The sequence below is a fragment of the Pleurodeles waltl genome, chromosome 10, assembly GCF_031143425.1.
Source record: "Pleurodeles waltl isolate 20211129_DDA chromosome 10, aPleWal1.hap1.20221129, whole genome shotgun sequence".
Lineage (NCBI taxonomy): Eukaryota > Metazoa > Chordata > Amphibia > Caudata > Salamandridae > Pleurodeles > Pleurodeles waltl.
In genome coordinates, this window is record NC_090449.1 from 610,840,200 (window position 1) to 610,865,894 (window position 25,695).

A 25,695-nucleotide genomic window follows, 5' to 3' on the forward strand; every position below is an offset into this window, starting at 1 on the left:
GCCTGTCATTTTTTTCTCAAAAAGATGGGAATCAAAAGAGAAACATTGCAGTTTAAAGGTACCACTACGGCTATTAAGATACTTAATAAATCTCAAGCTGTATCTTGACCTTTGCCAAGGACTCTTTGAGGCCTGCTCCTCAAGGCTGGAGAGGTTGTTGAATAAGCACTTCCTTGTATCGTGCTGCAGTCTCGCCTTGAGCTGCAAGAAGGCTTGCGCTGACAAGAGTGCTTGAAATCAGAAGGAACCTTTCAGTCACCTGGTGAAGGCCTAAGAGAATTTAGAAAAAACACACAGTAAAATTCATTTTACAGCTGTGGAACTTTAAAAAAAGAGGTACTACCTGGAGGTCAGAAATGACACTCCACCACAGGGTTTCCCTTGAGACCTGAGAGTTAGGCACTGTACAGCAGGCGCTTTGGAGTGTTTCTGTTAGCCCAGAGCAGGCAGTGCTGTAGTGCTGGGATAAAAAGTTTTTTCTGTCAGACAGGTAGAGCCATATGACATGATACAAGTATTTCCTATCTTGGAATAAGTGACTAAAGGATTTGTCTTAAAGATCAAACCCTACATTGTAAGAAGGATATAGTTTTGTCATGGCCACTCCATTTTTCCTGTCTGGTTTTGTTGGCTATAGGACTCTGTGTTTGGGCTTTCTTACTGTGAATTGGATCTAACTAACTGGCTCTTTTAACTATATTGTAAAGCTGTGCTAGATGGCGCTGACAGTGAACTAATTGGGTGAAAGTTAAATGTTATACGTTAGTTGCATTGTGTGTTTACACCAAAACACGTATCAAAAACATATGCCTGCCAGGAGCGTCACTGCACTAAGGTTCGGCTGCAGTTTAAAAGTACTACAGAGACACATGGAGAGGAAAATTGCCTTTGTCATGTAGGAAACACTACTTTTATACTACTTTTATAGTCCTAAAACATGCCTTGGAAGCCCATTGGGCTGGGTGCTTAGTATTAAGAAAGAGGCATGGAGCTTGATATAAAAGGTGGCACAATATGTTTTTTTATATAGTGTATCCTTACAGTGAGGACATTACTAAAAGCTGTTTTAACTGTGGAAGTTCACCTAAATTCTCGACAAGACACAGGTATTATTAAGACACTTAATTTGTATCTTCACCTGGTAGAATGCTAGAAAAAAGATCCATAATATTTTTCCATTCAGTTTTGAAGATCTTATTCATTGATGAAATCAGATTTTTGATAATTTTAGTGAAATAGTAATTAAAATGTACTATGTGCTGCATGAGCCAACCTTTGTTTAAACTAGCTTTGCCACTCATCTCACCTCTAGAGACGTACTATATGTTCCTGGCTGGGGTCATTTACCCTGCTTTCCAGAGAACAATAGATTGGCCCATGGAGCAGAAAGGTAGGGGTGGTGTAAACAACTGTTCACTACAAAAGGATTTGTTTTCAGGGAGGAGGTTGGAACAGCTGGTAAAACAAAGGACAACTTAAGAGCTCCCTGTTTTGACTAGGAGATCTCAAATATGACTATCTGGGGCCAGGGAAAACCCACTCCCATTCATTCTCAGGGTCCTACCAGAATTTCTGGCTCCAGTCCCAGTAGGGGAAAACCGTTCTTGACTTTGACAGAATAAGGAGGTAGCATCTTAATTGGAGAGTGGCGTAGGGGGAACCAGAGATCTTTCTGATGGAAGGAGGGGCTAGATATTTTGGTTTTAGGGCTTAGGGATTTTTTAACAGTGAAGCATTGAAGTTCATCAAACGGACATAGGCATAGGATGAACATCTATACAGGATTGGATAGAAAACATTATCTAGTATCTCTCTGCTGCACAGGATAAAACTACCACTTTCTAAAAATATTGATGAACCTGGGAAGACTGCATCTGAACAATGAAACAAGACTCAAAGGACTCCAGGCTCCTTCTGCCACCTTGTGTCTGGAACTACTCCCTAGGTGTCAGGTGACTGACCTCTTTATTGCTTGCTCGAGGGACCCATTAATTAGAAAGAATCCTGACTCCAGGACGGCCCAGCTGACCATTGAGAAGACAGAGTAATGCAGGAGCCCTTCATGGAGATTGACCTGGTGCCTAGAAGCCTGCCTTGGGGATGTGAGTGACCAGGACTGCATTGAAAGCAGCTTTGTTGCAAATTAGGTTAATATTTGAGTGGGGGAACCGTACTCAAGCAGCAACTACAATTTATGTTAGGGTGAAGTCACCAGCAAACTTCAAATTAACCTGTGCTGAAGGCACAAGAGCGGTCAGGCTTAATGTAAAGGTAATGTGAAAAGTATGCTACAAATAAAGGTACACTGTTCCATGAGTATATAATGGCCTAGGGGACCTGAAGTTTCAGGAGCAAGAGCCCTCAAGCATCACAATGGATGACCAGTATCATCATCGGGAAATGCTCCTCGCCAGGCCGGCGCCGCAACGCCTGACGGGCTCCCCGTGAGGGGGCTCTAAGCCGTACTGTTCTAATAGTGACTGGTGGGTTCGAACTATCTAAACAGAAATGCCTCTTAATCCGCCACTAGCACAAGTAGGAGAGAACAGAAAAGGAAAAAAAATCTAAAATTGGTTATTCATCACCACCAATATCATTCATTTAATCAATGTGAGTAGATGAAGACCAAGGTTAAAAACAAGAGGAGAGTAACGTATGAGTAAATGATGCTCAATTACTCTAAAAAAACGACTAATGTGCGTGGTCTATAATTATTATAGTCCCTCTAGGAAAAGGTCGACATGTTTCGCGTCGTGCGGTCAAAAAGGATCAAATGACGCATCATCAGGACCAATAATTGTGTTCTTCTCCAATTCATAAAGGTCTCAACAGAAGAATAATACTACATAAACCGGTCACTTACATTAAAGAGAGCTGGCTATGTCAAAGTCAGGTCGCCCGTCCCCAAATAGAAAACAGGCTCCTTGGGAGGCGCTTTCAAAGGACTCAGAAACAACACTGTGTATCACTGATTCTGGTCCAAAACTCAGGACCTACCCTCCTGAACGGCGTCCCGTACTCATACGTTACTCTCCTCCAGAGATATGCAATTTTAACGATTTAAGTGAAAATAGTGCCTAAAAACACAAAATGCAAACTATGGTTATCTGGTTGCCCTGGACCAGGATATGGTCACAGGTTCAGGCTGACTGTGATGGAGCATGGGCAGAATACAGGGACCAAGGAAGGCCAGCTGAGCAGAGTACCTTAAATGCTGATTTGTGGAGCTTTGCAAGCTCCTGCATCGAGGATGTGACATGCAGCAGCAGTTCCATGGGGCTGTGGGACTGCAATACAGAGTCCTGTGTTGTCGCCGAGGATGCCATCAATGAGGGGCATGTGATGTGAAGTCTGGTGTTGAGGATGTGCTGTACAGTAGTGGTTCAGGAGAAGTGGCGGGGCTGTGATGCGAACTCCTGCGCAATAGTCGAGGATACTGTCAACAAGGGGCTTGCAATGCAAAGGCCTGCGTCAGCAGTGCATCGCTCTGTGGTGGTTCCAAAGCAACTGCGTGGAGATGCATTGCGCTGCATTGGTTCTGCTCAGAGGATCATGACTGAGCGGGAAGGGCACCTTCGGGCCCATTCCAAAGGGTCCAGCACTAGGGTTGCACCATTTGGAGGGCAATACTCACAGCAAGTAGGGTCCAGGTGCTTGGTTCAGTCCTGAGGTTCTGAACAGAAGGCCAGCCAACTAGCCTTTGGATTCACTCTGGTTGTCCTGGGTCCAAGATACATGCCCAGTCCTTCTCTCTCAGTTAGCAGGGCAGCAGAGTAGCAGTCCTTCTTGCAGAGCAGCACAGCAGTTCTTATAAATCGTCCACAGGTTCATAGATGTACTGTAGAGTTGGTTCTGAGGGTCCATTATTTATACCCGGTGCCCACTCTGAGTAGGAGAAGGTCTGGAGGGTCCCCCTCAGGGGTGTTTAAGATTTCCTGCCTTCTTGCTCTGGTCCCAGGTTGTCTCTGGTCACAAAAGACTAGTGTCAAAACCCTTGGTGAGTATGCTAGGCAAGTGTGGTAGGTGACAGCTCCTCCCCTCCATACAGGTAAGATGTCCCATCCTGCCAGCCACTATTCCCCTTTGACTCACTGTCGGGGAGCAATACACAAAGATTAACTGCCAGCTACACATAGTAATGTGATCCAAGATACAGGCAGCAGACACCAAATGGTTGGGACAAGGAAAGATTAAATTTCTAAAAGTGGCATTTTCAGAATTGTAGCTTAAAATCTGACTTTACAATTAAGGAGGGCTTTATGTCACAGTTCGTTACACACCAAACTTGACATTCCTAACTGCTCTCAATTGAAAATGATCACTTATTAAATGTAGTAAGGGAACCCAATGTTATCCTAAGGGAGAGGTAGGCCTTGCTGTAGTGAAAAATGAATTTAAAAGGTTTTCACTACCAAGGCATGTAGAACTTAAAAGTTCATGTCCGAGTTTTATAGCCACTGCCTCCTGTCCTCTGGGCTGTTTAAGTCCTACCCTTGGGTGACATGTATGTATTTATAAGGAAAGTTTTGGGCCTGACAATAAGCTTACTTTGCCAGGTCAAAATGGTAGTTTAAACTTGCACACATAGGCTGAAAATGGCATGCTTGAGACGTGTTAAAATATACTTAAGTGGGTGGCACAATAAGTGCTGCAGGAACACTAGCAGCATTTATTTAATTTACAGGCACTGGGTACATGTAGTACCACTTTACTAGTTGCTTACAAGTAAATTACATGTGCCATTTGGGTATAAGCCAATTTCACAATTTTTAAAGGAGAGAACACATGCACATTAGCAGTGGTTAGCAGTGGTAAAGTTCACAGAGTCATAAGGCTAACAAAAATAAGTTTAAGCAAAAATGGGGGAGTAAGGCAAAAAGTCTGGGGGAAGACCACCCTGAGACTGACAGGTCTAACAGTTTTGGTTGTAGCTTGTAGGGAATGCTTCCAGCCTTGTTAAGCCATGCCTAGCTACATCTTCCAGTGAAGGATTTTCAGAACCAAAAAAGCAAATAAGTCGGAAGGTAACAGCTTTCAGTAGGGTGATGCATAATCTATCCTAACAGCAACGGTACATCTGTGTCTACAAAAGCCACTTCTGTCCCATTCAAAGATTTTTTTCATTTAAACCAAAGACTACAGCAGGAGCTCAATTACATCATATCAGACTTAAAGCACTCTCTGGCTTCAGCCTTCGACCTATCCCCAAGGGGATACCTTGACCTCCACAAACAGAGGCTAAGTCAGAAGGTTAAAACTTTGGCTGGTGTGACCTCAATTTTGTATCTGACCTCTACACCACTCTGGTTATCCTGCAATCCTGCCTGGCCCAGTCAACCACAAACTTTGATTGATGCTTTAATTTTTCTAATTTTCTTTGTCTTAAAATGTAAAAAAATACCCTTATCTAATTTTATTCACTTTGGTATCTTTTGGCTTATTAAATGTTTCTATAATTTTCTAAATTGTTGTGCGAAAAGCGATATATGATTGACCATATGTCCAGATATACTACAAAAGGCAATACATTAATAAACCATGTGCTTTGAACATATATAAATGAGCTTCATAGGGTTTTATAGTTCTTTAGGAATAGAAACTCATAAAATATTTCAGTTCTTCAGAGAACACTATTTCTTTTCAGCAGCATATGAAGTGTGTGCATATAAGACAATTGCTTGCTACACCTTCAGTGGTGCTTTATGGATAGGGAGAGCTTTGTGTGTGATGTCCCTCCTCTCCATTACCAATAGTGTTAAGCAGTATATTACACTCACCAGAGATGCCTGTATGGTTTAAGGCCTACAGAATTTCAGGTGTAGCAGTTCTAAACAAAGTTGCTTAACCAATACAAGGTTACAAGATAATAAGTCCAAGCCTCAAGATAGAAGTGCATATTGATTTGGTCTTGTTACTATTTTCAGAATTATTTTTCTTTGTAAATCATTGTCATTGTCATCAAAAACTAAGCTTCCCTTTCTCTCATTTCGGTTATGCTGTACTATGGCATGGAAATTGACCTTTGTACTGTAGCAATAAATTGAGGAATGTGTGTTTGCTAGTGCGAAGCCCAGTGGTGTAACAAAACTTGAAGGGGCAAAGTACCTGGATGGGGGCCCCTTTACCCTGGACACAGTTGGGGGGAGGGGAGGCTTCCACCCGTGCATAATGTATTGTGTTGAGGGGGCCCCCTGGAGCTCGAGGGGCCCCCGCACCGTGAGGGCTGCGGGGTCTTTGTTACACCACTAACAATTTCTCTTAATGCTGCTTCCTCTAAAAGGCCACGTTTACGTGTATTTCCAGTAGCACATATGTTTATGCCATGACAATGAAGATAAGTGTAGCCCACTAACACATTTGTTTACAGCACGTGTACTAATGAACATGCAATCACACCTTTATTACTACAGTTCTAAGGACATATCAGTTTATAAATATGGTGCAGGAAAGTTGACTTGAGAAAATGACTTCTTTGCGCCCTCACAGACTACAAGTAACACTACTTCACACATGAAAACAAGTCTAAAAATCATGATATCTCTTCAGTGTGATTTTAGCTTGCTGCACAAACTAAACCCTCTTGCATCTTGGTTTTGACTAAAATACCATGGCCTCGCCTATTGTGAGTCAACAGGAGAAATAATAAACATATAATACATACATATAAATATATAGGTATATCCCTAAACATAGTTCGCAGAAGTTAACATACAAACTCTGTGCAGTATTCTGTTGATGCAGAGATGTGAGTGTATTATCTTCCAGCTGTGAAACACGTCACATATTGGCTGAAAGCCTTTGTCACGTTTTTGGACCTTTGACAGAGGCTTTCAGCTGAAACACGTCGGGGATCACAACTGCAAGATAATAAACCCACGTTCCTGCATCAACAAGAGAGTACGCAGAGTTTATCTGTTTAACTCAGTATACTTTGTTTTGGAATATTACAAGCATTCGGTGTCCGTTTGCATCCACCATCACCATATACCCACTAACTTAACTAATTATGGGTATATCCACATTCCATAAGTCACAACCATAACTTGGACCCAAAATGCAATGTTCAAGCCGTCACCTTGATGGGCGGATGCAATTATAAATTGCACAAATGAAGTTGCAGGTGAGATAACGTATCACATTCACATTTATGCTATCAGTGCGATGACTAATTATACTATTATTTATTGTTCTGGCTATTTGTTATATTTTAATGGTGTTGTGGTTTTAGGCGTTGTAACTTATTAATGTATGTTTTGTGAGCGGAAAAGCTGTATGCAATGAGAATGGCTCTGGGGTCTGCTGTCCGGCTAGGCCCAGTGCCCAACGGCCCACAGACGTCTAACCTCTGCTACAAATGGCCTTTGGCTGTTTACAGCAGAGCTGGCCACAAGGCCTGGATTTTGGACATTTGGGCCTGGCTAAAGGCAAGGCACATAATTCCAGGCTTCACCCCGAACCCACCATAGGTGGCCAACCTCCACTACACAAAGCCCTTCGCCCATGTGCATTGGGGTTGGCCACAGTGCCTGATCTTTGGCCAGGCCTTGTGCCACAGGTAGCCTTGCAGGGCCTCAGAACAAATAGAGGTAAGCCCTCCTACTGAGCTTTGTGGGTGTCTCTCAAAAGAACGCTTTTTTTTTAGCTTTTGGTATTTTTTGAGGGGGGTGTTGTGTTTTGTTTATTTGTGATGTTTTTATGGGCTTTTTGGAACTGCGATAACACACAGCCACTCACTTTAAAACTGGAAACACATTCTTTTTATTGGTGCTATTTTTGCATTGCTCTTCCATCTTCTGATTGCCTATAGTCGTTTTGTTCTTAGCACCACGCATTTGAAAGACATTTTAGTTGAAATCTGCAAATTATGCTGCAGAGGTTGATTATTTGGCAAAATAGCATAATTCAAGTGAGCCTTGGTAAAAGGTAAAATTATCCCTCAGTGCCTGGGACAATTTAATTATTCAGGTTATCAGAATCGAAGTTCATCAATAGGCATTTATGGCTAAAAATAATTTGACTGCTATTATGTTCTTTACCTGAGCAATATTATGTCTTAGAGGTCTTAAATGCTGCAGGAAAGACGGACTCTCCTTACTTTTGTGATGTTAATCGCCCCCTCCAAAATAATAAGAAAGAGGGTAAAGGCAACTTGCTCTAAACCTTCATCATAATACAGATTCAATTTGGTTCATAAAGCAACGGCAAATTTGAGAAAATAGCTTAAATATGTAGAAACCTCAGATATGGCACTGTGCCATTCTCAGCTATTTTATCTTGGTTTGAGAAAAAGGAAAACAAATTCGTATATGGCATAAACTAATTCCTAATTTCTTTCTTATCAATATTAATTAGCCACTTCAAGATTAATGCATTTTTAAATGACATCCATTAATGTTTCCAGGAACCTTAGAATCTTAGCTTTGCTGAGACTGAACAATGCATTATGTAAGTGGCCAGGTTTACTGAAAAATATAATTCATAGTTTTCGTTGAGAAATCTATCATTCCAACATCCTTCCGCATGTTGCCTTGAAACATTAGAGATGGATTTTCTTTCTAAATCTCGTACATCTTTGCAACAAAAGTACTGCAAAGCGAAACATCTTTGTAGCACAATAGCCATGATCATAATCAGTTTTTTAATTAATGATTGTTTCTGGCTTTGACTTTGAAAGATGTGATTGTGACACAGTGCTGATCCAACCAGTTCATTGGTGGAATTATTTTATTGGCGGTGTCTCTAAAGCTTCCTCGCTATATCTTCATACGGAGTGTTGGATTTAAAAATGCTGCATTAAGAAATTATTTGGCTTAATTCATTTTCTACTTTAAAAAAAAATATTTATCAAATGAGCATCAGGGCGGGAAGAATATTCCGCAGCTGAGCTCCTAAATGCATTACTTACTTATTTGCAGGTAAATATGCATTTTCTTTTATCTAATGGAAACCGATTCAACGTTAATTCTTATAAAAGTGGATGGTGTATGAAGTAACCGGGGTGTAATCTACTTAAAGGCAATATATTCACACAAAAGTCTTTTTCTTCACGTCCCATTCTTATACACTGTGAAATTAAAAGAAACATTAGTTTGGCCTTTGTATGTGGAGATATAGCTGGGCCACCATATTTGCCCATTCTTTTCTTCAGTAAGAGGCATCACTGGTTCTGTAGCAACCTGATCTATATTTGACATTGTGATTTTTTTTAATTAAAACATTGCAAGGCACTTGATATCTGTCATCACAAATGGTAAACCAGTATTTCTCGTTGTATCAGAAGAAGCACTAGGTAGATAAGAGAGATTATGAAACTTGTTGTCTGCTTTGACTGCTGCTTTGCAACTTTTAACCTATGTAATACATATTTGTACTGCTTGAAGTAGCTAAGGCACTGGGCTGATTCTAAGACAAAATACCACAAGTTACATTTCTATAGATTTTCTATACATAACTCTACAGATACCTACCTTGGTGATATACATACATCTTAAAGGTAGGTAGATGTAGAGTTAAGATTAGAAAATACATACCACCCTCTGTGCACTTACCTCTTCAATATTTGGACTGTCGTTATCCTGGTCAACATAGTGTGATCCTTTGATTTTGTGCCTTTGAGATTCCCTACGATAATCCTGTCTGCATTAAGCAACAAGTAAGATTGGCGATTTCACTGTATTAACCTGATGTGACAAGACATTTTGATTAAATAGATATAATTTATGTTTTTAAGACTACATGAAAATAAAGAAACAATAAAGAAATATGAAAAATAATAATTTAAAATGGAAAAAAGTGTAAATGACATTTTTATTTGGCCAACAATGAAAAAGTATAAGCAAACAATACTGAAAAATTAATAAAATATATATTTTTAAAAACGGAATCTAACATTAATTAAAAGGACTAAGGCCCTCATTCTGACCCTGGCGGTCGGTGATAAAGCGGCGGCCAAGCCGCCAACAGGCCGGCGGTCTGAAATATGCAATTCTGACCCTGGCGGGAACCGCCAACACAGCCCGCCAACTTAACACTCCGCCCGCCACAGCGGTACAAACAAACAGCGCGGCGGTTCCCGCCAACAGCCAGGCGGCAGACAATGTACCGCCCACCCTATTACGACCCACCAATCTGCCACCTTTTCCGGGGCGGGAGCACCGCCGATAAGAACACGGCGGAAACAGACTACGAACGGGAAAACGCTCACCTCTACGCACTCCACGCGAGATTCCGGCAGCATGGAACCAGAGTTGCAGGTCATCCCCGCACTCCTATTCCTGCTCATATACCAGGAGCAGGCCCGGCGGCGCGGAAGACATCGGTGAGTACTGCACCTACGACACAGGGGAGGGAAAAGATTACCGGCACACACCCACCCACCCACACCCACTACAACACACACATCAATGTATTCCCACAGATCACTGTCACAACCCACAAACCACCCCCCTCCGAAATAATGCAAAGACCAAAAGAAGAGATCATAAACGGGCAGATATATTGAAATATGGACACCAGTAATCGCAATAAATAAATAAACTATATACAAAATATATACAGCTACTAAATGTAGTCCAACCACTGTCCGTGGATCACAGGGTTCCTGTGCAAAGGGGCAAGGCCCAGTCCCACGACAAGAACCCCACGGAGAGAACACTGCAGGGGCATCAGCAAGAAAATCGGACAGGCACCTCAGGGGGAAGGGAAGGGGGGGCACCTCAGCCACTTGAGTACACGACGCCAGATCCACGAGGGGACTCCATGACCACTGGGCCATCCTGGGGAGAGCAAAGCCACAGTCCATACAGTCCATACAGTGGGTGGCCTGCCCACTGGGCCATCCTGGGGAGAGCAAAGCCACAGTCCATACAGTCCATACAGTGGGTGGCCCGCCCACTGGGCCATCCTGGGGAGAGCAAAGCCACAGTCCATACAGTCCATACAGTGGGTGGCCTGCCCACTGGGCCATCCTGGGGAGAGCAAAGCCACAGTCCATACAGTCCATACAGTGGGTGGCCCGCCCACTGGGCCATCCTGGGGAGAGCAAAGCCACAGTCCATACAGTCCATACAGTGGGTGGCCCGCCCACTGGGCCATCCTGGGGAGAGCAAAGCCACAGTCCATACAGTCCATACAGTGGGTGGCCCGCCCACTGGGCCATCCTGGGGAGAGCAAAGCCACAGTCCATACAGTCCATACAGTGGGTGGCCTGCCCACTGGGCCATCCTGGGGAGAGCAAAGCCACAGTCCATACAGTCCATAACAGACCCCACTGCCACTGGAGGAGGCAAGTTGGCCAGAGGACATCCTGCAGCCCTGCCCGAGATAGATCCTGCCCTGCCACGTCTGCCAAAGGGCCAGCGGTTCTTGCCTTGAAGGGCCCAGTTCAGCGGTTCCTGAGACGGCGGGGCCCAGTTCAGCGGTCCTTGCCCTGAAGGGCCCAGTTCAGCGGTGCTTGAGACGGCGGGGCCCAGCGGAGCGGTTCTTGAGACGGCGGGGCCCAGTTCAGCGGTGCTTGAGACGGCGGGGCCCAGTTCAGCGCTCCTTGCCTTGAAGGGCCCAGTTCAGCGGTTCTTGAGACGGCAGGGCCCAGCGGAGCGGTTCTTGAGACGGCGGGGCCCAGTTCAGCGGTGCTTGAGACGGCGGGGCCCAGTTCAGCGGTGCTTGAGACGGCGGGGCCCAGTTCAGCGGTGCTTGAGACGGCGGGGCCCAGTTCAGCGGTGCTTGCCTTGAAGGGCCCAGTTCAGCGCTCCTTGCCTTGAAGGGCCCAGTTCAGCGGTGCTTGAGACGGCGGGGCCCAGCGGAGCGGTTCTTGAGACGGCGGGGCCCAGTTCAGCGGTTCTGGAGACGGCGGACGGTCTATGGCCAACTGCTCATTGCCTGGTGGTGCCCTCCTGGGCAGCGGGGATGGTGCTCCTTCAATGCCCACCTGGGCTGTGGGTGGTGGGGCCCTCCTGGCCAGCTGGGCTGGGTCCTCCCTGGGCAGCGGCTATGGGGGTGGTGGGCTCTCCCGGGGCAGCTGTGCCGGTTCCTCCCGGGGCAGCGGCTATGGGGGTTGTGGGCTCCTCCTGGGCAGCAGGCCTGCTGCCTGACCTCTCCGACTTGCTGCCCTTGCCCTCCTTAGTCGTGGGCCTGTGGCCCTTTCCTCCCTTTGGAGCTGTGGCTGGTGACTGTCTCTGGGTGGTGTCCGGGGGGGATGTAGAAGGCGGGCTCCTGCGGCGCCCCTTCCGCCTTCTGCTCCTCTTCCCAGGGGGTGGGCTGGCTGTCCCCTTGCTGCTGGGCGAAGATCCAGACATGCGGGCTGGCGGGCTCCAATACCCCTGCACCCTTGTCAAGGGGGCTGCAGGGCTGGTGGTGGCTGAGGTGCTCTTCTTACCCCGACGAGAAGGAGGGGGGGGCTCAGGGTCAGGAAAGAAGTTAGTAGTGGCGAGGAAGAGCTTCTTGGGACAATGGAGAGTGGTAGGTACAGTGGGAATGGGAGTGGAGGGAGAGGATGTGGTTGTAGGTGAGTCACGTTTGCTGTCTTTGGGTGCAGGTGCAGGAGGGATAGGCTGTCGTGAGGTGGATGGCTGTTGGGTGGGTGGGTGGCTGCGTTTGTGTGGTGTGGAAGAGGGGGTGACAGACACAGTGGGAGAGGACACAGGGGACGTGTAAATGGCAGTGGGGGTGGTGACTGCACGTGTGCGGACTGGAGTGGAGGGTGTGCTGGTGATGGAAACACTGGCTGATGGTGAGGTGAATGGAGGTGTGAGTGTAGACGTCACAGGGAGGGAGGAGGGAGACGAGGAGGTGGGGGTCACAGAGGTGGTAGTGACTGTTGGCATGTCTGCATCGGAATGTTGCGTGTGTGAATGTCTGCGTGATCTGTGGTGCTTATGTTTGGATGAGCTTCTCTTGGGTGTTGAGGTGTGTGCAGGCTGGTCTGATGGTGTGGGTGGGACAGGCAGAGGAACAGGAGACTGGGAGGAGGGAGTTAGTAGAGGCAGGCAGGAGACAGGGACAATGGCTGCCGTCAGTGCTGAGGCCAGAGCCTGGAACGATCGCTGATGGGCAGCCTGACCCGAATGAATGCCCTCCAGGTACGCATTGCTGCGATGAACCTCCCTCTCCACCCCCTGGATGGCATTCAAAAGGGTAGTCTGCCCAACAATGAGCGTTCGGAGGAGGTCAATGACCTCCTCACTGAGGGCAGCGGGGGTAACAGGGGCAGGGCCTGAGGTGCCTGGGGCGAAGGAGATGCCCGGCTTCCTGGCAGAGCGGGCACGGGGCGAACGCTGAGGGGCTGCTGGGAGGGCGGAGATGGTGCGCTGGGTGGCGGCTGTACCTGTAATGGCGGGGGGCACGGATGGTGCCACCCCCGCAAGGGAGCCCCCTTCCGAGGACGTGTCCGTGTCGCTGCAGGGTCCAGTCGTCCCCGTCGTGGAGCTCCCCTCGCCCTCCGTCTCACTGGTCCAGTCTGACTCTGTGGCATGGCCCTCCTGGGCCATGTGAGATGCAGCTCCCTCCTGCCCCGATGCCACTTCTCCTCCGCCTGATGATGCTGATGCACACAAGCACAGAAAGACAAACAAAAAGGGGGGGGGAGAGAGAAATAAAGGGATATTGATTACATGGATCTCCGGTACAGTTAGCGGACATGACAGACACAGATGCCCCCTGCACTAAGTTGCGCACTTGGGGTCCGCTACGCATTCCGTGGAACATGCCCTACACGCCTAGAGTTGACAACTGCACCCATGGATGACACGGCCCAGGGATGGCTGTACTGACAAACTACTGAGGGTGGTGGCTGGGGACACAGGGGCTTACGGGGGTGCCAGCCTACAGATATCGCCCTGGCCTAGGGGGACCCACAGCCCTCCTCCCCCACCCAGACACCTCCACTGCGCGACAACAGAGTAGATAATGCTTGTACTCACCCCCTTGTGTCTGCTGTGCTGCCCTCACGCGCCCATCCAAATCAGGGTAGGCCACCGCCAGGATCCGGAACATCAGGGGGCTCAGTTGACGGCAGGCACCCCGCCTACGTTGGGAGGCCATCCCCAGCAGAGACTCGGCGGTCTTCTTGGTCCCGCGGCGGATGTCCTCCCACCTCTTGCGGCAGTGGGTGCCCCGTCGATGGTGGACCCCCAGGGTCCGGACTTCCTTGGCGATGGCACGCCAAATCCCGATCTTCTCATGGGCGCGGACCTATGTGACACGTACAGGGAGGGAGAAATACCACGTTCAAGTTTGTCAGCATTTTCCTTTCCAGTGGCCCAATGCCCCCCATCCCCGCCAGGCCCCCCGCCATGCCCAACATGCCCCCCATCCCCGCCAGGCCCCCCGCCATGCCCCCCGCCAGGCCCAACATGCCCCCCATCCCCGCCAGGCCCCCCGCCAGGCCCCCAAGCCAGCCAGTGTCCCCAAATCCAGATTGAATTAAACTCACTTGTTGGTCTGGAGGACCGTAGAGTAGTGCATACTGGGGTAGGACCCCATCCACGAGTTTCTCCAACTCCTCTCCAGTGAAGGCAGGGGCCCTTTCCCCAGGTGCAGCAGCCATTGTCCCTTCCAGACCGAGGTCACAGCAACACTTGCAGTATAGGTCCTCTCCTGTGAAAGTTCAAGTCGCAAGTGGATAAGTAGATAGAAAATGGCGGTGACGTCCGCGGCGGTGCGTACCGCGGCGGTGCGTCCCGCCACCGCCGGCGCCCTTCGCCATTGGCTCCTGAAACCCATAGGCTTCAATGTTAACCAATGCGGCTTTGCGCCGCGGTCTTCGCCCGCCGCCCGCCGCGGTGTGCCACGCCAGCGCATTGACCTCACATCCCATTGTCACACTTCACAGGTCAGGCAGCCGCCATTTCCAGGGCCCACATGGCTCAATTTCAACTGCGTCACACAGGCCTTGCATAGCCACTCAGACACGCCATTCACTGCATAGAGAATCGTATACTGTGCTAGCTGTGAGTACGTACCTGTGGGTTGCTTGACTGTGTGCTCCATGTTGTCCTTCCTAGGCACCGTCCGCTGGGTTGGGCGAGGAGACGGATGAATCCTCCCGTGTACCGACCGCTGGTGGACCTGTCGACAATGGAAGAACGCCACATTATCCTGACCTACCGTCTTAACCGTGCCACTATCCATGAACTGTGTGCCCAGCTGGAGCCCGACCTGATGTCCCCCATCCGCCAACCCACAGGGATTCCCCCTCTGGTGCAGGTCATGTCAGTACTCCATTTCTTAGCAAGTGGGTCATTTCAGACAACCGTGGGAATTGATTCTGGGATGTCTCAGCCCATGTTTTCGAAGGTGTTATCCAGAGTGTTGTCTGCCCTGATGAAATCCGTGAGGAGCAACATCATTTTCCCTGAGGTGGGCGAATTGGCTACAGTGAAGGGTGATTTCTACACCCTTGGACATATTCCCAACGTAATTGGTGCCATTGATGGGACCCATGTGGCTTTGGTTCCCCCAAGAGACAGGGAGCAGGTGTACAGGAACAGAAAAAATTACCATTCAATGAACATCCAGGTGGTGTGTTTGGCTGACCAGTACATCTCGCATGTAAATGCCAAATTCCCAGGGTCAGTGCATGACGCCTACATCCTAAGGAATAGCAGCATCCCTTACGTGATGGAACAGCTACAGAGACACCGTGTATGGCTAGTGGGGGACTCTGGGTACCCCAACCTGTCGTGGCTACTGACCCCAGTAAGGAATCCCCGGACCAGGGCAGAGGAACGGTACAATGAGGCCCATGGGCGTACTAGGAGGGTGATCGAACGCACCTTTGGCCTCCTAAAGGCCAGGTTTAGGTGCCTGCATATGACAGGTGGATCCCTAATGTACTCACCTAAGAAGGTGTGTCACATCATCGTGGCCTGCTGCATGCTTCACAACCTGGCTTTGCGACGCCAGGTGCCTTTCCTGCAGGAGGATGGTCGAGACGGTGGTGTAGTGGCAGCGGTGGAACCTGAGGAGAGTGACGAGGAGGAAGACGACGGGGCTGAAACAGACAACAGGGACAGAATCATTGAACAGTACTTCCAATAGGACACAGGTAACATTTCAAAGATAATTTAGTAAATGTTAACTACTCTCCAGCATCTCTGCTGCCTGTCTATTTGCCCCAGTGTATGATGACTGAGTTTTGGCTTTTCCCTCCCTATTTCAGATCTGGGGTCCCCACTACGAGTCCTGTGCTTCGTTTCCCCATGGACTACAGCTTTGTGGCAGCTGTTTGTTGACTTCACCATGTACAAGGACATATTTGCACTGTCATGTCAATTACAATCTATTGAAATCACAGCCAGACTCCAGATATTTTGGTGCAAAATAGGTGTTTATTGAAGTGCTCAAAATGGGATGGGTGGTTTCAAGTGGGTGGGGGCTATGGTGAAGGAATGTCCATGGCAGAGTCCAGAGTAACAGTCACACAGGTGCATTGTCCAGAGGCCTGTGGAGAGATGGAGCATGGGCAGTTCAAGGATGGACAGGGTGACAATGTGGGACAGTGGGATGACATCAGGTGGTATCCATTGCTGGCGGGGGTCTTGACATCCTACTCTGTCTTCTTGCGAGATCTCAGGGCCCTCTTGCGGGGTGGTTCTTCTCCTGCAGGAGGTGGGGGTCTGGTGGGCTGCTGCTGTGCGGGGGCCTCCTGTCCACTAGCGCCGACGGAGGTGGTTGGCTGTTCTTGGTCCAGGCTAGTGGCAGGGGCCCTTGGGTGTTGTTCAGTGTCCGCCCTGGTGTTTACGAGGTCCTGCAGCAGCCCTACCATGGTAACCAGGGTGGTGTTGATGGCTCTGATGTCCTCCCTGTACCCCCGATAGTGTTCCTCCTGCAGTGCCTGGATCTCCTGGAACCGGGCCAGTACCGTCGCCATAGTCTCCTGGGAGCGGTTGTATGCTCCCATGATGGTGGTGAGGACCTCGTGGAGAGTGGGTTCCCTGGGCCTCTCCTCCCCCCCCTGTCGCACAGCTGCCCTCCGAGTTCCCCTGTTTCCCTGGGCCTCTGCCCCCTGGCCGGTGTGCCCACTACCACTGCCCCCAGGTCCCTGTTGTTGTTGGGGTGGTGGGTTATCCTGGGTGCCCTGTAGTGGTAGACACACCGCAGATTGACGCGCCCTGGAGACAGAGGCATGGGCCCGCTGGGTGGGAGCTGTGCTGGTGTTCCCAGAGGGGTTAGGGTCTGTAGTGGCCTGGGCCTGTGTGAGGGGAACCGACTGTCCAGAGGTCCCCGATGGTCCAGGCTGGTCATCGGTGTCCAGGTCGACAGAGCTGCTGTCATCGCTGACGGCCTCTTGGGTGGGGGGTGTGGATAATTCTGGCCCCTCCGCCGCGGTGTGTTGACGGTCGGGTCCTGCAGGGGTATAGAGGTATGGTTATAGTTTCAATGTGTGGCATATGGGTGTATCTGTGGGTTCTCGTGTCCCCAAGTGCTGGCATTCGTGTGTGGGGGCTTTGGTGAGGGTGGCTTGTGGGGGGGATGTGTATATGCATTGGGCATGCTTTGGTGATGGGTGTCCATGCTTAGTGGACGCATGCAGGCCTAGGTTTTGGGATGTGTGGGTTGTGATGGTGAGACATTGGCGGGGAATAGGTGTGCTGGGGGTGGGGGTGAGGATGGTGGTGGGGGTGAGGATGGTGGTGGGGGTGAGGATGGTGGTGGGGGTGAGGGTGGGGGTGAGGATGGGGGTGGGGGTGAGGGTGGGGTTCGAGGATGGGGGTGAGGGTTGGGGTCTGATTTGGCATGCAGGTGGGGGGGAAGCAGTATTGAAGCTTCAACTTACCAGTATCCATTCCTCCGCCGACTCCTGCGAGGCCGTCAGGATGCAGGATGTTCAAGACTTCCTCCTCCCATGATGTGAATTGTGGGGGTTGAGGTGGGGGTCCTCCGCCAGTCTTCTGCACGGCGATGTTGTGCCTGGATACCATGGAACGCACCTTCCCCCGTAGGTCGTTCCATCGCTTCCTGATGTCTTCCCGATTTCTGGGGTGCTGTCCCACTGCGTTCACCCTGTCGACAATCCTCTGCCATAGCTCCGTCCTCCGGGCAATGCTGGTATATTGTATCTGTGTGCCAAACAGCTGGGGCTCTACCCGAACGATTTCCTCCACCATGACCCTGAGTTCTTCGTCTGTGAAGCGGGGTTGTCTTTGGGGTGCCATGGGGTGGTGTGTATGATGTGTGGGGTGGAGTATGTGTATTTAAGTGAGTTGAGTGTGGTGGTGTGTGTTGTTTTGTGTGTGGATAGTGTGTGGGTGATGGTGTTGAGTGGCTGTGGCTGTTATTTTTTTGGATGCTGGTGTCTCGCTCTTGCCTTCGTTACGAAATTTTTAGCGTAGGGGTTTGTGGGTGATGTGGGTGTGTGTTTTATATTGTATTGTGTGTGTGGGAGTGGTGTGTGTATGTGTATCAGGTGTGTGGGATTCAAATCGTCCAATGTGGCTGAGTTTTGTTCGTTTGTGTGTATTCTGACCGCGGCGGTGTGTCCCGCCAATGGAATACCGCGTTTGAATGACCGCTGCGTGGATTCGTGGGTCGTAATGGCATGGGCGTATTTCTGTTGGCGTGACGGTGGAGGTTTTGTCACCTCCACCTTTCCGCCGACCGCTGGTCTGGCGGTCTGTTGTGGCGGTCGGATTTTCGGAGGTTTGCCTTCTGCGGGTCAGAATGACCGTGGCGGGTTTCCGCGACCGCAGCGGGATTATGGAGGATTTCTGACCGGCGGTAGGTGCCTTTTACCGCCGAGGTCAGAATGACCCCCTAAGTTTTGAAATTTGGCTTGGATATTTTGTTTAGAATAAGGATCTGTGTTAGTGGTCACAGTGTGGTTAGTATTAAAGCGTAATGGGAAGTGTTATCTGCATGCAACTCTGTAATTGAACCAAAAGCGTTTTGCAAATGTCACAAACTTTGCAATTTCTTGAAGTAGCTATATTTGTTACCTTCATAAAATTTTGCCTGCAAGTTAAATTCTAAAGAAATGTTTTGAGCCATTTTTCGAACTGGGTCCACTTAGCAAAGTAAAACAAAAACTTCACTGGGTCTGCAATTTCACCAACTGCTAAACTTCAGACGGGGAGGTTGCTGCCACACACTGTACCCAATAATAGTTTCCTACTATTCTGGCGGGCAGAAACCTGGCTTTCTGCCTGCCAGCCTAGCAGGAAACAGGCTACAGCATTGTCTCTGGCTCATAATCTATGAGGGAGGGGGGAGTTGGACTAATCTGAGCAGAAAAGGCTTTAGATGCGAAAGTCCAAGAGGGCAAGCCACCCGTAGCAGGCAACTAACAGAGGAACAGAATGTTCATTGAAAAAATTCCTTTCCTTTGTTTCCCCCACCCTCGCCCAATAGGTGGGATTGTGCATAATAAGAGCCAACTGCCTTCACCACCTGACCTGAATCAGGGTCAGATTTTTCTAACACAAGTCCCTAGAGTCACAAATGGGCATGGGGAAGGCCAAGATTGGAACATAAAGAAGTGCTACTCGATCATTAGGAGCGACATCAAGAGAGTTGAGCAAATTGTAACTCCTGTAGAGGGCTGTGATCTGGTGAGAGTGGTTCTGAAGCACCAATCCTTTGTGGACTGTCTTCTGTCCATGGTGGCTCATAGAATTTACAAAGCTAACACTCAAATCCTGATCAAATATAGGGAAGAACCAGAAGTACCCTGCCAAGGGAAAGTGCCGCATGTTCACAGGTCAAATGTTCAGAACCCACATTGGTTTGGCTGGTTGGGTGAAATTGAATGACTGGGTTTAAATCCCAACATAGGATATCCTAAGATAAGTGTTGTTTTGGGAATGGACCCATGGTAATTGCGCTTGGGTATAGGATGAGACCCTTGCTTGTTGGTGATCCTTCCAATGCTATCAGAATGAGTGGGACTAGCCCCGTGGTGGCTAGTGAGGGGGATTATTTCCAGATAAATATAGGTGGGCTGAGTAGAAATTGTATTCCAGAATGGGCCTTTGTCCCCTGTAACCAGGAAGCACTCAAAAAGTGCATGAGTAATATGATTAAAATTTTGTCATGGAAAGTGGCTAGGGGATGGATACTTATCGGGGGTATATAGATAGATAGTCATTACATTTGCCTCTTCCAGGAGACTTAGAGTACAAACCCAGTCATTACAAATGAATACACATCATTTTGTACTAATGCAGCCAGAAGGAAGACCTTTGGAGGGCCTAGTGATCTGAGTAAGGATGGAACTCCAACGGTCAATTAGAGTTCCTTCAGTTAATTCTATGGGTGTGTTGGCAGTTAGGGTGGATTTTCATGTGTGTAATTTCCTGGTGCTATACAATGTTAACAATCGGTTGGATGAGAAAACCAAAATTATAAGCATACTTGAGGATTTCCTGTTAGAGTACAATGGCGAATGGAAGATTATAGTAGCTGGAGATCTTAACTCTAGCTTTGAACCATTAGTGGCCACCTCTCTGGATCTAACAATTGATCAGGATATTAAGTGGAGAATCCCTTCCCTGGACATTTCCGTAGTGGAATCCCAATTGTTTGCCACCCTTGATCTTAAAGCAGCAAATGGGAGTATCATCTCAGATATTGAGGGCAGACACATGTTCAATAGACCGGGTCACTCTATTCGGATTGATTATGTTTTAATCAAGCTGAGTCTTTGGCCATTTGTGCACAATATGATTTTTATTGATGTGTGCTGATTGCGACCACAACACCCTTAGTTTGTCACTGCAGTTTTCATTGATAGGGCGGATAGCTACCACAAAGACCTTATTTTATCACTGCTGGGTACCTTAACAGACAGCCCCCAAATTGAGTCAGCTCACAAGTTGACCATGGGTTGAAAAGCATCCATAGGCCCTGGGGTTGGCAGTTAGCAAAGTTAAGGAGCAGGTAGAGATATTGACTAGTCTATGCCTGAGGACTGACCCTGGCAAAAGCCCTTGATGCCTTTTTTGGTAGTATGAGAGACCTTCTGGTGCATGATAACAAGCGTGTCACCAAGAACTAGAAAAAGCTCCCTGGTATACAAAAGCTTGTAGGTTGGCCAAGACGGAGCTTTTATCTGCGGTTATTTAAAGAATAGCCTTGAGCTTGTGATTTGTGTGCCAAACCACAAAAGAGAATTGGCAAAAGCTTGGAGAATGAGCTCTGGGAAGATTTGTCCCTTACTATGACCAAGGTAATAGAGGATTTTGCAAAACCCTGGCTTTTAGAGAAATTGGCTCTAGAAAGGAAGGAGAATATTTTATATATCCCCAAGATTTGGTATCCAATTTTAGTAATTTGCATTCTTGTATTGATGAGCCATCCTGGGTTGGTATTGACCATTTGTTGGCAGCCAAACTAAAGAACCATAATAACATGGATTTTGAGATCAGGGAATCTGTAGAGGCCACCAGGACTAGTTTACCAGTAAAAGCTCCAGGCCCAGATAAGATTCCAAATGAGCCTTTTCTGGCACACCCAGATGTCTTGAGTCCTTACATCAACCATCTTTAAAATTCTATTTTAAAGGGCATGAAGATCGCTCTGCCTCTTGAAAAACTGTAGGGATCATACCAATCTATAAGAAGGGACAGCATAATGTGCTGATTATTTTAATAGATACTTCTCAGAAGATTTTCTGCAAGCAGGTACTAGTGTACTTTCTGGCTTGGATCAAGGACAACAATGTACTATCTGATTTCCGGGCGGGGTCTAGAAGTGGCATTAGTACGGTTGACCAGATCTTTCATTTTAACAGTATTTTTTGGAAGACCTTAGCAATCAACAAGGGTTGACTTTTTGCCATTGTTGATTTGAGTGCACCATTTGATTTAGACCCAAGAGCAATGCTTTGGACAACCTTAGATAAAAGTTGTGTATTCCTTCCAATTTATTGGCAATGCTTGTTTGGTTGCAAGAAGAAAATTACGCTAGAGTCAGGTGGGGAGACAGGGCCAACTCACGGATCCCATATGGATTAAGCACAAGGTGAGGCAAGGTTGTGTCCTGGCTCCTACTTTGTCCTCAAAATGCATAAATGATGTAATGGAGTGGCTGGATAGGGATGGTTGTGACTCCCTAAAAGTAGCAGGAAGGTGAGTACCCGCTTTACCCTTCGCAGATGACACTTAGTTGAGTTCAAAATATTTTAAAGGTTTACAACAGCTCCTAAATGATTTTAACAACTTCTGCAATGAGCGCGCGTTAGAAGCTAGCAGCTCAAAAACTAAATGTATGATATTTAACTCCATGAAGGCCAAAAACTACAAATTAAGTTGTGTGTTGGTAAACACTCCATTGAAAAGGTCTCCATTTTTGCATATCTGGGGTTAAGATAACAGCCAATTTGGATTGGGTCATGCAGGTAGAAAAATCACATATTTTCTTATTGCAGTATGCAAGAAGACTACTAAACATTTTAGGAAAACTAATTCTAAGAGAGCTGCCTTGGCAATAGAGATCTATAATGTCAAGGCATTGGGAGCCACTTTATATGCCTCTGAACTTTGGGGACAAGTACATTGCAGCATTTTGGCCCTGACAGAAAATAGATTTATTAGATCATTTTTATGCCCTCCCAATGAGCAAGTTCTTGATTCCTCTGCAGCTAGACATTACACTCAAAATAATTTTTCGGAAGCTGAGTATAGGCCTTTTTTATACTGGCACAGACATTAAACCTCGACTGCTTTAGGAGCTTATCGAGAAATTCAAAGTGATGTTTTGGTATTATCTAGTGTTCATGTCAATTTGAGTCTGGAGATCTTCTGTTTATGTCTGGAGGAATCAAACTCCCTATCTAAAATGGTCATTTAATCATTATACTGGGAGTATGTGTTTGCTGAATCTATCCATGAAAGCAAAGGCACTTTAAGCACTGAGCTTATCAATTTTAAACATGCCCCTTCTGCATGAGAGCACAATTGATTAAAGTATGCCCCCTGTGGCCCTGAAATTGTATTTACAATGTAGGTACTTGTCTCTCCCCACTACAGTTTTTTCTAACAAGTGGTCCAATATACAATCTGTTGGAGGTATGTGTCCAGTTTACAGAGGGGCCCAGGAGTCTCTACCTCACAGTTTGTTCTTTTGTCCAGCATATGGTCACCAGAGAACAACATGGATATTGCCTCTGTGTAAGTAGCTGGGTGCTAGGAAACATTTGGAGGTTGTGGTGGGGTGGGTAAAATTATATTCTAATGGAATTAGCGTGGCAGACTTAAATTAGGATGCTAAATGGCAACATTTTCATTTTTGGCTGCAGATAGATTAAGAAGGTAAATGAAGTGCTTTATTCATATGCAGGGCCCCTGGAATTATGTGGCAGGAAAAGACCAAATTATGAGGCAGGGTTTACCAATTTATGTGGCAAGAAAAGTCTGGTTATGAATTTACAATGCCAATAGCTCTTACTCAACCAAACGTGAGACCTTTACATTGTAAATGCTTATTTTTGTTACAAAAGCTGTGCAAGTTAGGTAAATCATCCTTAAATGAGTTTTTTGGTCGTCAGAATCCAGTTGGCTGCAGCCCAAGTGAGATAAGTTCTCACTTTTTAGGGTGCGTATGAATCTCAGTGCTCTGTTTAGTGTACACTTCAGCCTTCCAAGTAAGACTTGCTATCAGCACTCTGCAATAGTTTTATGGCAGTCCATTCATGAAAGTGCAAGTGCTTTGATAAGTACTCTTGAAACATCTGAGGCAATAAAAGGAGTTTCATTTATTTACAGATGATCATTATAAATTCAATTTACAGTCACATGTCTTGATGGTGAGGTTGTGTTTGAAGAAGGCCCAGATGATTTTAGCCTCTTTGAAACCATTTTGAGGACTGGACCATAAGGCCTGGTCACTCGCAATTTGACTAAAATCAAGGAATTTGGATTGATGGTTGTCTACCCTATTTCACTCCCCTTTTAGCAGCTTCATATATTGAGGAGTAGGGAAAGAGTACAGAACTGCAGTACCTAAATCAAAGTGTGATTAAATAGAATGAGATCTATATTCATCTATAGAATAAGAAATATATAAGTATTTGAACCATAGGGGACCCAGGCTCTTTGTTGAATTCTCACACTAATACTATTAAGAAATGTTAATTTAGTTCTAAAGACATTAAACTTTCCTTAAAAACATTACATGGAGAATAAATGTACTTTATACATGCCCTTTTCTCCTATTCATAATCCCTGTTCTTAACATCCCTCGATACAGCCACAATGCCTATACTTTGAAGTAGTAGTTGTCATTAAAGGTCATATGGGGTCATTACGACCTTGGCGGGTGGCTGAAGCCGCCTGCCAAGGTTTGACCGCCGGGCAGCCGCCAATGCGGCACCACTCGCGCCACAGCCATTCTGAGATCCCAGCTGGGCCGGCGGGCGGAAACCTGGTTTCCACCCGCCGGCCCAGCGGGGATCTCGGCCACAACACAGGAGCCGGCTCCAAATGGAGCCGGCGGTGTTGCGGCCGTGCGACGGGTGCAGTTGCACCCGTCACGCTTTTCACTGTCTGCATAGCAGACACTGAAAAGCTGCACGGAGCTGTGGCAGGGGGCCCCTGCACGGCCCTGCGACTCCCCTTTCCACCAGCCTTTTCATCGCGGTGCAAACCGCCATGAAAAGGCTGGCGGGAGGGGGACTCGTAATCCCCTGGGCAGCGCTGAAAGCAGCGCTGCCCTGGAGGATTACTCCCGCTGGGAGTAAAGTGGGGGGAAACCGCCAGTCCCGGCGGTGCGACCGCGAATAATCCCCAGGATTTCACCGCCAGCCTGCTCGTGGTGAAATCCGACAAAACAACCCTGGCGGTCAAAGTCCGCCAGTTTTATAATGACCCCCATAATGCCATCTTGGCATTGTAGTTTAGATCCATTTCAAGTTAAAAACATTGGCTGAAGTACCAGAAAACATTAGGTTGTAAGTAGGCCTGAGCAATATTTTTATTATACCAGAATAATCTAGGTAATTTTTGTAATTTTGCTTTACTCTTTTGATGCAGAAATACCGAAAATTACACAATTATACCTGAATGAGTAATTTTGAGCAATTTGTCACTAAAATCGTATTGAAGGAGAGCAGAAACAACAGATTTAGCTAGCACAAACAGCTGCTGGGAGCTGCTCTTCGTGTTCTATTGCATTTAATGCTATTTTCTTAGTGCAAAATGCATCTTCTGGTCCATATTGGACACAAGGGTGCATTTTGCGTTAAGAAAATAGTGCTAAATGGGTAGCTCTCCTTCCATAATTCCCTGTAATCTTGAGTAACTTTGTTGTGATTTCACATAATTATGCTACAGCAAATCACATGAGTTACACCCACCCCAGATGTAGTGAAGTTTAAAAAATTTAAAGGATGGACTACTTGAATCAATCGCAGCCACTGATAATTACTCAGGGCTGCATCCGAGTTCATTGTTATTTTGCATACCATGCCAGTTCAGATTAGGCCTAGCCATATGCAAATCAGCCTTGGCCCTTTTCCAAGAGGAATATTCCAGCCTGAATTGCCAGGCCTAGTTCTCGCTGAACTGTAACACTAGCGACCCAAGCGCCTCTTTCAGTAGAGCTCATCAGTCTAGTATTACTTCAATCCAGTGGCACCATGTGCACAGGACCTTTGCATACCCATTCCACTTGGGGCATCACACTGAAGTATGTAAAAAAGTGATGGATGGACTGCCTCAATCAATCTCAGCCACTGTTAATTATTTGGGTCGCATCCCAGTCTAT

The 25,695-nt window shown here is 47.3% G+C and overlaps 1 protein-coding gene across 2 annotated transcripts in view; it reads left to right on the forward strand.

Annotated features, from left to right (window-relative positions):
- The window catches only part of LOC138261759 (sodium channel protein type 5 subunit alpha-like), a 957,661-nt gene that overhangs the window by 172,756 nt on the left and 759,210 nt on the right, over positions 1-25,695 (forward strand). The gene's annotated exons all lie outside the window — the stretch shown is intronic.